At 41.3% G+C, this 12,983-nt stretch overlaps 1 protein-coding gene and 1 long non-coding RNA gene across 5 annotated transcripts in view; one reads left to right on the forward strand and one right to left on the reverse strand.

Moving 5' to 3' along the window:
- The window catches only part of LOC143163987 (uncharacterized), a 69,248-nt gene that overhangs the window by 26,398 nt on the left and 29,867 nt on the right, over positions 1–12,983 (reverse strand). The gene's annotated exons all lie outside the window — the stretch shown is intronic.
- The window catches only part of RAF1 (Raf-1 proto-oncogene, serine/threonine kinase), an 81,199-nt gene continuing 74,516 nt past the window's right edge, over positions 6,301–12,983 (forward strand). For all 3 annotated transcript variants that reach the window (XM_076345960.1, XM_076345962.1, XM_076345961.1), the window contains exon 1: positions 6,301–6,399. The gene's annotated coding sequence lies outside the window, so the exon portion shown is untranslated. The remainder of the gene's footprint in view (positions 6,400–12,983) is intronic.

Below are 12,983 nucleotides of genomic sequence, written 5' to 3' on the forward strand. Positions count from 1 at the left end.
TTTCAGCTGAAATCCTGGCCTGATCTAAGTATCTATGCCACTCTTTATACAACATTGTCTTTAATGAAACTTCTGTTGTCATGGTTTAACCCCAGCCGGCAACTCAGCACCACCCAGCTGCTCACTCACTCCCCCCCGATGGGATGGGGGAGAGAATCGGAAGGGTAAAAGTGAGAAAACTCGTGGGTTGCGATAAAGGCAGTTTAACAGGGAAAGCAAAAGCTGCGCATGCAAGCAAAGCAAAACAAGGCATTCATTCACTCCTTCCCATCGGCAGGCAGGTGTTCAGCCATCTCCAGGAAAGCAGGGCTCCATCACATGTAACGGTGACTTGGGAAGACAAACGCCATCACTCCAAATGTCCCCCCCCTTCCTCCTTCTTCCCCCAGCTTTCTATGCTGAGCATGACGCCATATGGTGTGGGATATCCCTTTGGTCAGTTGGGGTCAGCTGTCCTGGCTGTGTCCCCTCCCAACTTCTTGTGCACCCCCAGCCTGCTCGCTGGTGGGGTGGGGTGAGAAGCAGAAAAGGCCTTGACTGTGTGTCAGCACTGCTCAGCACTAATGAAAACATCCCTGTGTTATCAACACTCTTCCCAGCACGAATCCAAAACATAGCCCCATACTAGCTACTATGAAGAAAATTAAGTCTACCCCAGCCAAAACCAGCACATGCTTACTTAAAAGCACCTATAATGGTAATATTTTACATCTACCATACATAAACAGCGAGTACACATTTTTCAAAATCCTATTTATCTATGCATCTTTACTGCTGCTCCATACAGTTTGGATGGTATGTTGACCATGTTGATAGTATAACATCCAATACTATATTATTTGGTTATGTTATTAATGGCATCACAGAGAATTCATCCATGATTACATGATGGTGGCAGGTCTGAGACTAAAACCCAGAATTCTGTCCCACAAGTCCTTATCGTAACTCAGTTGTAACTCTTGACTTGGAGGACTAGCATCGTCTCCCTGGTTTTGCCTCTGCTGAGATGCTGAATTGCTATTAGGGCAGTTTATGACGCCAAACAATTTAGTGCTTCCTGCTGCACTCATGAATGAACTCGTGACACCCTAGCTCACCCAGAATTATCAGAATCCTCAGAATAGTTCTGTCATCAGTTTTATGAGGTAAACAAAACGAAAGAGTTCTTTCTCTCCAAAATGATATTACTTCTGCATTGTCTTAGGCTATCATTTTTAGACTCAGCCCTGCCCCAGATGTACAAAAAATCTAGTTTGCTATTTAGTAATATGGTGCGACTGTTCTCTTCTAAGAAAGAGAGAGGCTGGTGATACTTCTAAATTTTGTAACAGTCCTATGGGAGTTCACTCCCATGCTCAGATTTGGTTCCTGGTTTTCAGTTTCTCCATCTATAAAGCAATATATATTACATGGAGATTTCAAGGGCGTTGAGAGCCTGTGTAAGAAAGGCAAACAAAATGTTAACTATTACATCATCTTAGAATATCAAAGTGGCCAGGTACAGAAATTTCTCTAAGAAATCCAGGATTTTGTTAATGTTATTTTGGTTGTAATTTTGTTGAGTATTAACCCACAAGAATGAGGGCATAAGGCATATTTTAGTCAATAGGGAGAATTCAGTTAAGTCTATCAGGAGATGAAAGTGATGTAAAAAGAGACCAGATAGGGTAGCCTACTTTGATTCGGGGGAAAAAAAATCTTTAAGCACTGTAATAAATTGTATCATCTACAAATTAATTTATTTGGAATAACATATTTCCTCATTTTAGTAGTGACATATTTAACTGTAGCCAGTATTCTTATTTGCTGCAGACATTCAGGCATCTGCTTGCCTGCCCTCCCCAAGTCTGTATACCTGCAATTTTGAAAGCACTTGCCTCCTTTGGGCTTGGGTTTCTAATCTGGATAAGCAACCATAAATCATACTCAAAAATAGTGAGAAAGAAACCAAGTAAAAATACTGCAACAACACTGAAGAAGCAAGTCCAAGTCAGTAACAGAATGGTATTGCTAAGAAACTGAGTTCCTTGAAAATATTCTTTGCATATATAATGTTTTTTCATCACTGAACCTGTTACAGCTAATTCAGATCATTTCCCTGCACACAAACAATTAGGTAAAAGGAAGTACAAAGTATACGTTATAAATGAATGTTCAGTCTATTGATAAGTTCAGATCATGACACGTAAGAAATGAGGGGTATACTTACTTCCCTATATGAAGGAAAGACTTATGAAAGTAGATATTTAAGCTTTTCAGCTGATGGCATAAACAACAGGCACAGTCAGCTACGATTTGGAACTGCAATTTAAAAATGTGTCAATGAAAACTATGCATTAAGCAAAACGGCACTCTAGCTCAGAGATCTGAATCTGGTTAACATTTGACAGACGTGTAATTTTTCACTCCCAGTGAAACAAGAGAAAGAGATCGCATCCTTCTCAGTCTAAAGCAAAATCCTCACATTGAAGGAATTAATGTAAAATGGTTTGGCTCTGCTAATCCTGGCACACTGTGTACTCAAAAGAGAGAGACAAGATCTTCCAGAAAGTAACTCAAATAAAAAAATGAGAGTCCACTTCTTTCCACAGAGACCCAAAATTTAGATACTGCAAGTTAGACTGCGTGGATACTCTCATCCCCTCTCAAAAACATAATTAAGTTTGCTCTCTTTAAAGTTACAGGACTGAATAAAAACCTTCAGATTTGAACTTAAATTATCTATGCCTTCCATAATTATCTCCATATCATTGGTTTTAAAATCTGTCTTCTCCACAATACGGATTCCTAGATTAACAGTTTTTACCATGTTCAAAAAAAAGAAAGAATAAGTCAATGAAGTAAAGAGCAACGTGCCTGCAAGAAACATGTCAGGGTAGGTAGGAAGCAATCTTTCTTTAGAGATTAGTTGAAAAGAAACTGTTTATTAGTGGCAGCTACACAGCACACAGATTAGGGTTTGAGTAAAATACACTTGCATTTGAGAATAAACCAGAAGAATTTATGTTTACCCTAATGCACAGGACTCACTATCTGCTTTACAAATATTTACATGCTAAGAGCTTAAGGCTTCTTGTGTGTCCTGCCCTCATGGAGTTGCTCCTCTATATTTCTTGGTGACAGAAATGCAAAAAGTCGATGAATCATAACCAGTAGTGGTAACTCAGTGCTTACTGTTAAGTCATCTAAGCAGCACCCCATTTTCTTTTTATAACTGCCTTAGGCTACCATGTAGGCTTCCTAGAATATCTGGCTGCATTTCCTGCCCAGCACAAACATTTCTGCACCATCCATCATAGAAAAAGCACTGCCATGTACATTCAAAGCTGTGTACAAACACATACCACACTTAAAATCACTTGAAGAGAGGTAACTTATTAAATAGCAGGTAAAATATACCCCAAAGTTATACTTTGGGTCTCAACATTGTAAGAGCTTTATTGCGGCCACCCATGCTTTCTCACGGAGGATTCTTCCCAAGCAGGGAAAAGCCCCACTGACAGAGCCCTGTGTCGTGTCACGTATTTTCTGTCCTGGCGGTCACACCTGCTTTCCAATGCTAATTACATCTTGGCTTGTGCTGACCTCAAAAGGCTCCTTGGGGGTAGATAGTCCATAGCTGCTTCCAGTTCCCCAGAGACCAGCCCACTCAGCATTCACTGGACTTTCGGCCTTGAGTGCCTTCTCCAAGCTCTGTGGACCAAGCAGAGAGCTTTCTGAGACAGTCTTAATACTTCTGAGCTCTCTGGCAACTGCTGTGTCAGCTCGCACTGTCTGACATAATCTGTGTACAACCAGAATTTAGAAAACAGAAAAAAATAAATAGCAGATCAGAAACTTCCTTAACAAATCAACATTACTGTTTTACCAGTTAAAAAAAAAAAAAAAAAGTCAACAGGCAAATTGCCAATGGGCAAATTGCAAGAATCTTCGACTCATCATTAAGCCATGATCTGAAGCACTTTCAAGTAGGTGTATCAGGCTGCTAGCCAGCAGCAGGAAGAGAAAGCTAAGGCTTTGGGTCATTTAAGGAAAAATCTTGATGAGAAGAACAACTCTATGGAAAAGTTGCATCAATATGGGAGACTGGCAAGTTTTCCACTTTAGCTATGCTTGACATGATGAGAGACTGAAGCATCACAGTGGCAACAGAAGTTCCTAAACTGTGATATTCAGTGTCAGGGGTAAATAATATCAGTTTTCTTGTGTTTCCTTTTAAGAGTTTGCTAATTGGGACAATGAGAATGAAGGGTTAACCATGAACCAGGAAGATCAAGGAGAACCAAGAGGAACTGTGATACAAAGAGTAACTGAAAAATTAGAGGATGAGAATACCGTGGGAGATTACACATTTTTACCATCTCTTCCCAGTTCATGCCACAGCTGACCACCGAAGGCAGAACACTTCCTCCGTGTATGTAAAGTGGCACCACTTACAGCTGGTAGAACTACTTCAGACTAGCTGTCCAGGTTTCGAATTAGTTGAGCAAATATGAATACCGAATACAATCTATGCCAAGGAAACATGCTAATGTTACATAATTTGCCCAAACCAGTTTTAAATATGCCAGGAATAAAAAAAAAAGATAGACCCTCTTTATGCAGTGGAGAAAACTGACAGATAATGTTAGTTGCTTTCTTCAAGATCCCTGTTTTACAGTTCTTTTACTCTGTGTTTGTTACTTATGAAGAGACAGAGAAGCCGCCTTGTCAAAAACTCATTTTCAAGCAATTTCAGTGTTACACACAATATATATTCAATGTATTGGCAGATCAGTGTTCTTGTTCTCTCCAAGTGGAGCTTTGCTGTTGCAGTGTCCTTTGTTCCATGGTTTTTCCGTTTTTCTTGATTTGCACTCTTTCTTGGCAACAAACAATTAAGCCTGCCAAAACTTAGATAAATAACAAGGTGAAGTGTGAGGGCAGAAGTTGAGCATTTACCACCTAGCTAAATGAACTTTATTCCCTGGAGGCTGCAGGAGGAACAGTGGTTTAGTGAGCTGCATATGGGATGGGCAGTCTGAACACTGTATTCTAATCTGGGCTCTGCTGCTGACTCATCATGTCACCTTTGGGAAATAACTGCCTTGATACACTTGTTTTTTCTTCCGTGAAGCGGTCACACTCCGTTGTAGACACTAGTTACCGTAGTTACAGATCCTAGGATAGTTAGGATGAACAATTTCTCAATCAGATAAACTGGCAACCCTTCATTTTGTTCTCTGCTACAGGAAGAAAGGGCCAGAAGTGATAGAAAATTAAAAAGTAAGTTCAAGCAAGGTAATTCAGCTCTTTAGTATCAGAGCCCAGATTTATTCCAGCTGCATACCGTGATAGAGTAAGGTAAAAACCTGGCACCTACTCACCAAAGGCTGGGTGGAAGATGGTGGCCCATATTAATCCTAAACAGAACTGGTAGTTGCAGTTATGTGTGTATCAAACGAGCCATCATAACTTGGAAAATCTGACTTGAGAGATTATTGTCAGCAGTGACCTGCTGCCAAGCAGCCTATTCTTATTTATTCCACTAAAGTCAACCTTGCTCACACAAGCCTTTTTTTAAAGGCAATCTGCTTTGTGCATGCCTGTCCTGTTACTAGGTTACTAGAGAATAAAATATCTCTGTTTTTTTCTAAATCCCTGTTCTTGTTTTTGAAAGTCTGGTCACACAGATCTGTTGCAGAACAGACCTATTTGCATCTTTGATTTCTATTTACTTACCCCTAACCTTTCCCAGCTATTCTTTACATTTTGATGAACTCTTCTTGCCTCCTTTCCCAAGCCCTGCCATAAGATAAATAGAGGATTCAGACTATTTGGTTTTGACCAGTGCCAAGGTTTGTGCTCTCGGCAGCATGCTGATCATGGCTGCAATTCCTGGCTTGCAGGGACTTGGGATCCAGTTACATTTGCTGGCGTCAAGCAGACTCTACAGACCACTGTGAAATACTGAATCTAAAAATAAAAGAGTGAAAAAGTACGAAACCAAAGAAAGCGGGATATTAAAATTCCAGGAAAATTGTAGAAAAGTTCGGAAGAGGCACATAAGCAGTCTCAGGGGAAAACACTAACATTGAGGGAATTTAAATTAAGCCTATGAGTCTGCCTTTTTTAGCTCTGTCACCCATGTGACACTCGAGTTCAGCCTGTGGGTCCAGGTATTTCTGCTAACGCAAAGAATGCATTAGAGCCTTTTGGAAAGGCAAATCATTCTGGCTGTCTCAGCTTCTTGCCTTTGCTCTCCCTAAGAACTGTTAACCCCAGGTGCACTCGGTTTCTGTTTGCACACATCCTCCCAGCCGGGGTCCCATCTCAGCCTTTGGATTTCTCCTTTGGATCAAAAACACTACTGATGGTGCCAGCAGGCTAGCTCGGTGTGGGAAGAAGTTTCAGGCTCTGGTGAGTCTCGGGGGGGAGCAGGAGGGGGGGAATATTATTTTCACAGCTTTTGCAGCGCTTTTAATTGTACAGTGACATCTGGAAGATTAGTGAATCTGTGAATCCAGGCTAAAGGGTCAGGATTAAATACTTGCTGGACCTGCTTCACAAGGTTAAATTAACTAGTCTGAGATCAGATAGAAAAGCCCAAGTGCTATTTCTAAGGGGCATTTTATGAATCTCATATAAAGAATTTGGTGGGAATTTTCCCATTTTCTGAGGAAAAATCTAATAATCTTTGAAATCTATTTAAATATTAAACCAGCACAAGAATTACATTTTACCAAGTACAAAGTTGCATTTTTAAGAGCAACATTTATTGTGACTGTCCTTCCCTGACCAGCACGGTTCCATTTTAGCGTTTCAGACTGCCCGTGTTCGAATTGTTTGTAAAAATTCTTTCTAGATTTAATCGAGGTCTATTTGCAGGAGACTTTATTTCTGCCTCCTTTTTGATGCTTTGAAATTAAAACCACGATGACTGTGAAACTGAGGTTTAAAAGTAGGTGTGTGTTTGCATAACAATGTATTATATATACACAATACTAGAGCTCCATGGCTACCCGTAATTGCAGTGATAGTGTATCTGCAGTGGTAGCTCCTTGGAAGTTTGCATATAGGTCAGAAGTTTCCAAATGATGATTGAGATTATATGTATTGTGGATTGCATTTTCCAAGTATGCCACAGTTTTAGTCATGGGACTCAATAGCGTTTGTGAGAGCTGTGAAGTTCTGCTCCTTCATACTGAACGGAAAGTTCAGCTCTGTATACCTGAACCAGCCCTGTTTCATGTTGCTGAGATATTGCAATGTCTCGTCTTACCTCTTTCTTCAGTTTCTTAATGCATTGCTGCAACGGAGTCTATTGCAGTGGATGAAGCAAGAGGACTCAATACCTTCCTTCCTTGGCCTTGTGTGTTATGCAATTTTTAGAGTTGCTTTGGTTCTTGATCTTAAGTAGCTCACACCGTGCTTTCTAAAGAAACTTAGAAGTGATCTTCTGCCAGTATTAAGTGGATGTTTAAAACAGTGTGGGTATTTTTGTTGGGGTTCCTTCTAATACTCTAAGACAAAACCTCTGTTGTCCTAACTGCGTGACCTTGAAAGTACTTCACATGCAGCATTTTATGCAAGTTAATTGTTTTTTAATAGTATAGCTAAAATGAAATGTTATAATAACATTATAACAATTTAAAAGACAGAATCCAAATATTTTAAAAACTGTACTGCTAATTTACATTTCTTCCTTTCCCTCATTAACTTTGTAGAAGAAATTTGGACCTATATATTTTCATTTACAGCAGAGGAAAAGCTAATGGAACCACCAGGCAGGCATTTGAAGCTGTTTCACCATGTCTCAGGCTCCGTGTGTTCTAAACAAAAAACACCTAAAAATAAATATGCAAAATGCCTGTTACTTATGTATATGAACATGGCAGATTCCTTTATAGTTTTGCAGCACATCAGGTTTGCAACTTAATAGCTGATTAAGTGCACCTTACAGTGAGATTCTGAGAGTACAAAGGAACTAAACATATTGCTCTATTATCCTACGCAACTCACCAAGTCGGTGAGTCTGCTGTAGCTTAACTGAAGGCAGAGTTTGTGTGAGGACTCACAGCCGTTACGAAATAGCCAGACGGCTAAAGCAGGATCCGAACTCCATTGAGCCAGGCACTGTACCCATATAGCAGAGGTTCACCTTCTTGCTGTTCAGCCCTGCTGGGCTCCTGTGATACCTCATCTAACTATTGTTTCAGCTGTAGAACAAATCCTTTGAAGCCTCTATTTAATAAAGATGAGTGCATAGGCTGAATTTCTCATTAGAACAGAAAACTGTCAAACTCACCCCCCGAAGATTTAGGTTTTACATTTTTTTCCTAGCCAGTCTGAGGTTTAATACATTTCAGCTATTTATTTGGAATTCATTTTAAGGAAATAACAGTCATTCATATCCTCTGATAGAAGAAAAAAAATCCCAAGCTTTTTGATGACTGTCCACAGTTGGACAATATCTGGCAGCAGGTCAGAAGTTGCAAGAAAAGCAATAATATCCTCCTTTATCAAAGCCTATGTCAGCCAGGACATTCAGCACACAGGAAGGTCTGGAGTTTCTGCCTGACTCTTAAGTTCTTCAGCTGCCTCAGAATCGTAACTTCTCTTAATGCCCTCAGTCTTGTCTGTGTCCAGGTTCTCTCCCTCTGTCTGTCCATGTTCTTGTGAAATCCTTCCTCTCACTGCTCAGTAAAAATAAGTTATTACATGTGTTGTATGAAACCCTACCCTACCTTTTATTATAACTGAAACAGAGGTCAAGACAAAAGGTAGGGGACATGAAATACCAATTCCTCTTTTCCAAAATGGGGAACTGAGGCAGAGGCTAAGTAAGTTGCTCAAGGACACACGGTTTCCACTAGTGGTGAGGGAACCTAAACAGACTCGCTGGAGCTCACAGGAAGCTATGAGTAGCATAGAGGAAGAGAGAAGCAGGCTTTTGTACCGGAAAGATCCAGTGTAACTGTAGGACAGAATGATGTCAAAATAAATATCAAACTGGGAAGATCATGGAACAGATCCTCCTGGAAGCTATGCTAAGGCACAAGGAGGACAGGGAGGTGATTTGAGACAGCCAGCATGGCTTCACCAAGGGCAAGTCCTGCCTGACCAACCTAGTGGCCTTCTATGATGGAGTGACTACATCAGTGGACACGGGAAGGGCTACAGACGTCATCTATCTGGACCTCTGTAAGGCCTTTGACACGGTCCCCCACAACATCCTTCTCTCTAAACTGGAGAGGTATGGATTTGATGGGTGGACTGTCCGGTGGGTGAGGAATTGGTTAGATGGTCACATCCAGAGGGTAGTGGTCAATGGCTCAATGTCCAGATGGAGATTGGTGACGAGTGGCGTCCCACAGGGGTCTGTACTGGGACTGGTACTGTTTAATATCTTCATCAATGACATAGACAGCGAGATCGAGTGCACCCTCAGCAAGTTTGCAGATGACACCAAGCTGAGTGGTGTGGTCAACACACCAGAGGGATGGGATGCCATCCAGAGGGACCTGGACAAGCTGGAGAAGTGGGCCTGTGTGAACCTCATGAGGTCCAACAAGGCCAAGCGCAAGGTCCTGCACCTGGGTCGGGGCAACCCCCGGTATCCATACAGGCTGGGGGATGAAGGGATTGAGAGCAGCCCTGCCGAGAAGGACTTGGGCGTACTGGTGGATGAAAAGCTGGACATGAGCCAGCAATGTGCGCTCGCAGCCCAGAAGGCCAATCGTATCCCGGGCTGCATCAAAAGCAGTGAGGCCAGCAGGTTGAGGGAGGTGATTCTGTCCCTCTACTCCGCTCTGGTGAGACCCCACCTGCAGTACTGCGTCCACCTCTGGAGCCCTCAGCATAAGAAAGACACGGACCTGTTGGAGCGGGTCCAGAGGAGGGCCACGAAAATGATCAGGGGGATGGAACAGCTCTCCTATGAAGAAAGGCTGAGGGAGTTGGGGTTGTTCAGCCTAGAGGAGAGAAGGCTTCGGGGAGACCTTATTGCAGCCTAGCAGTACTTAAAGGGGGCTTATAAAAAAGGTGGCGGCAAACTTTTTAGCAGGGCCTGTTGTGACAGGACAAGGGGGAATGGCTTTAAACTAAAGGGGGGTACATTTAGATTAGGTATAAGGAAGAAATGTTTTATGCTGAGGGTGGTGAAACACTGGCACAGGTTGCCCAGAGAGGCGGTGGATGCCCCATCCCTGGAAACATTCCAGGTCAGGTTGGACGGGGCTCTGAGCGACCTGATCTAGTGGAAGATGTCCCTGCCCACGGCAGGGGGGTTGGACTAGATGACCTTTAGAGGTCCCTTCCAACCCAAACTATTCTATGATTCTATGATTCTATGATTCTAAACTGATGTTTAGGAGTGGCAGAAAGATAAAGTTCTGAAGGAGGGTCAAGATCAGCAAAAAAGAATTGTAGAAACCTGAAAGACGTTTAGCACAGTCCCAGATCTGTTTCAATGTAGTGAGGAAACCAAGTGGTAGGAATACCATTTATCTTCGTTCTTCATCTTATCTTCTTTCTGATGTACCTTCTAAGTAAAGAGTAAATGTGTTAAAAGTCTCATGCAAAGTCTGGGCATTGTGTTCTGCCTTTATCGCATGTCCCTGAAAGCACAAACAGTGATCATGGGGTATGCTCTGGCGAACATGCAAAAGTTTCTTGAGAGGTTTGATGCAGATGTTTTAAGTTTCAGGGCTTCAACATTTAAACTCTCTCCACCGTGAGAAAGGACAATGGGCGCAGTCTTGGCCCCTAAACAGCTCACGTAGAAGCCCATGCTGTTAATTATTTCCGTTTGCTAGGGACTGTAAATGAACGAGTGATTCAGCCTTGTAAATAAAACTGGTGGATGTCCAGCAAGGGGAACTTCATCAGTCTACAAGATGTCAATAGACACATCCCTTAACCAAAGCAACTAACCAAATTTGAAGCACTTGCTTCAAAGGCTGGGCACAGTACAGCTTCAAAGAAAGAGTCAGAAAGTGTTTAAGAGTAAAGTTTACTATTTTTCCTTCTTGAGCAATTGATTGTTGCTGTTTATCCATATGGACACACACACACACACACAATATCACCTTTGGGCAGAGACCCAGTATGAAAATTTACAGTCCAAATAATCTGTTTGCAAACTACTAAGCAACAGAAATCAGGATTTTATGTTTGGGAATGTCAAGTGGGCATGGTTATCTATACCACTTGGTATAGTGTATATTGTGTGTCATGTTCTCAGACAGCTTTAAAATCTAGCTTACTGTCCTTATATGCTTCATGTAACTCCATCTATTATTCTGTACTTTTTCTTTTGGTTGTATGTAGCCATAAATGTTTCACAGAAGTCAGCTAAGTTTTTGTTAACAGAGTTGTCTTATATAACCCACGTGTCTCTGCATGCATTTTCACTATTGTCAGCAGCAGGCGCTAGCCAGACTGGCACTGAGAACAATTTACATGTGTTCACAGACTGCAGCGTCTTACCAAAATTCTTTGGTTATTGGATGGTCATAGAAACATTAGTAATTCAAGATCTGCAGTGTTGAGCCGTGTTCACTGACCTCTATACTAACCCTGCCACCTTTACCTGTTGCTTTATTTTAGGCTTACATAACCAGCATAGCAGAGTTAGAACTAGACCTCTGAAGATCTGGGTCACAACTCATTTTTACTGGTTTCTGAAGTCATTAACTAAGGTAGCAGCAGAGTTAATTTTGTATGGTGTCCTTTATTTTTTGCCTTATTTTAAAGAATGATTGCTGGAGCAAGTTGAATGTGTTGCATCTTGAGTATTACTGAGGCTGGAAAGCAGCCAGAACAACCAAGGAGCAAATCTTCTAGGCAGTTTTCCATATCTACAATAAAACTCAAGTCTCTAGCAAAGTTATCTAAGGAATCCAGGCTGAGAACAACAAATGAAAAAGGAATGACACAGATAGGGCCATGCTATAAGGACAAAAAGTTAAGCATTTTATGATTTTGGATGAAGTTTCCTGCACAGTTATATCACTGCATTGCTTTGATTCCTCAGAAAAATCTGAGTCAACATACTGCCACTTCAACAGCTACGTTCAGATTCTCATTCTCTGGCAACCTGGGTAAATCAAAATGATCTGAGAGAGACAGATTAAAAGTTATTACTCACCCTTGCCCATTCATATGTGAAATAAACTATGGTCCTCTAGCCAAGGACCAAAATGTTGTGTATACTTCCACTCAGTATTTTAATTATTTGGTGCCTCAGCTATGGTACAATTTGTTGAGTATTGTTCCATGCTTCTTTAAGAACAAGACTATGCTTATTGTGTTTTGAATGTTAGAGTACATTTCAAGAAAAAAATGAAACATTGCTCTATGAGCAGCAAAACTAAAGCAGCTTCACTACAGATTTATATGGTCTCATCCATAAAGCACCTTTGCGCCCCACTATAATAAGTAAGGATATCTTAACTGCGTTTCTCATTTCAGTGTCACCCCCATAGGGCAAAACCCTCACATACTGTGGCTAATTCAGCTTTAGGTAAATGGTGACTGGCCAGCCTGCTACAGTAAACAGTACAATGTACAATGGTTGGTTTCTGAGTTCTTTCTTTCCTTCAGCTGGGGAATGAATTTGATTCCTTTTTCTGTCTTCAGTTGCTGACCTCCAAGAAACTTTAGAAATCTAATTAGTTTTGAGACCTTGGCTCATGTGTCAAATATGTTTGAAATTTGGAGCAAGAGATAGACTGAACCATTACATAAGCTTCCTCTCCTTAGGAAAGCAAGCTAATCAAGATTGTTCCATAAAAAGCCCCACACCCAAATGACTGGAAGTGCATTTTTTTTACAAACGTAGACCTATGCCAAACAGTAGCCATCAGAACCACTTTGCCCAGTGTCCTCTTTCTTGTCAGTGACACATGCTTGTGTTTGACAATGAAGCACATATTGTTTGTCATCTGCTTCGAAGGAGGAGTTTACGAGTTAATAGTAATGACAAGTTATATTCCCAACTT

Source organism: Aptenodytes patagonicus, chromosome 8 (genome assembly GCF_965638725.1).
Source record: "Aptenodytes patagonicus chromosome 8, bAptPat1.pri.cur, whole genome shotgun sequence".
Lineage (NCBI taxonomy): Eukaryota > Metazoa > Chordata > Aves > Sphenisciformes > Spheniscidae > Aptenodytes > Aptenodytes patagonicus.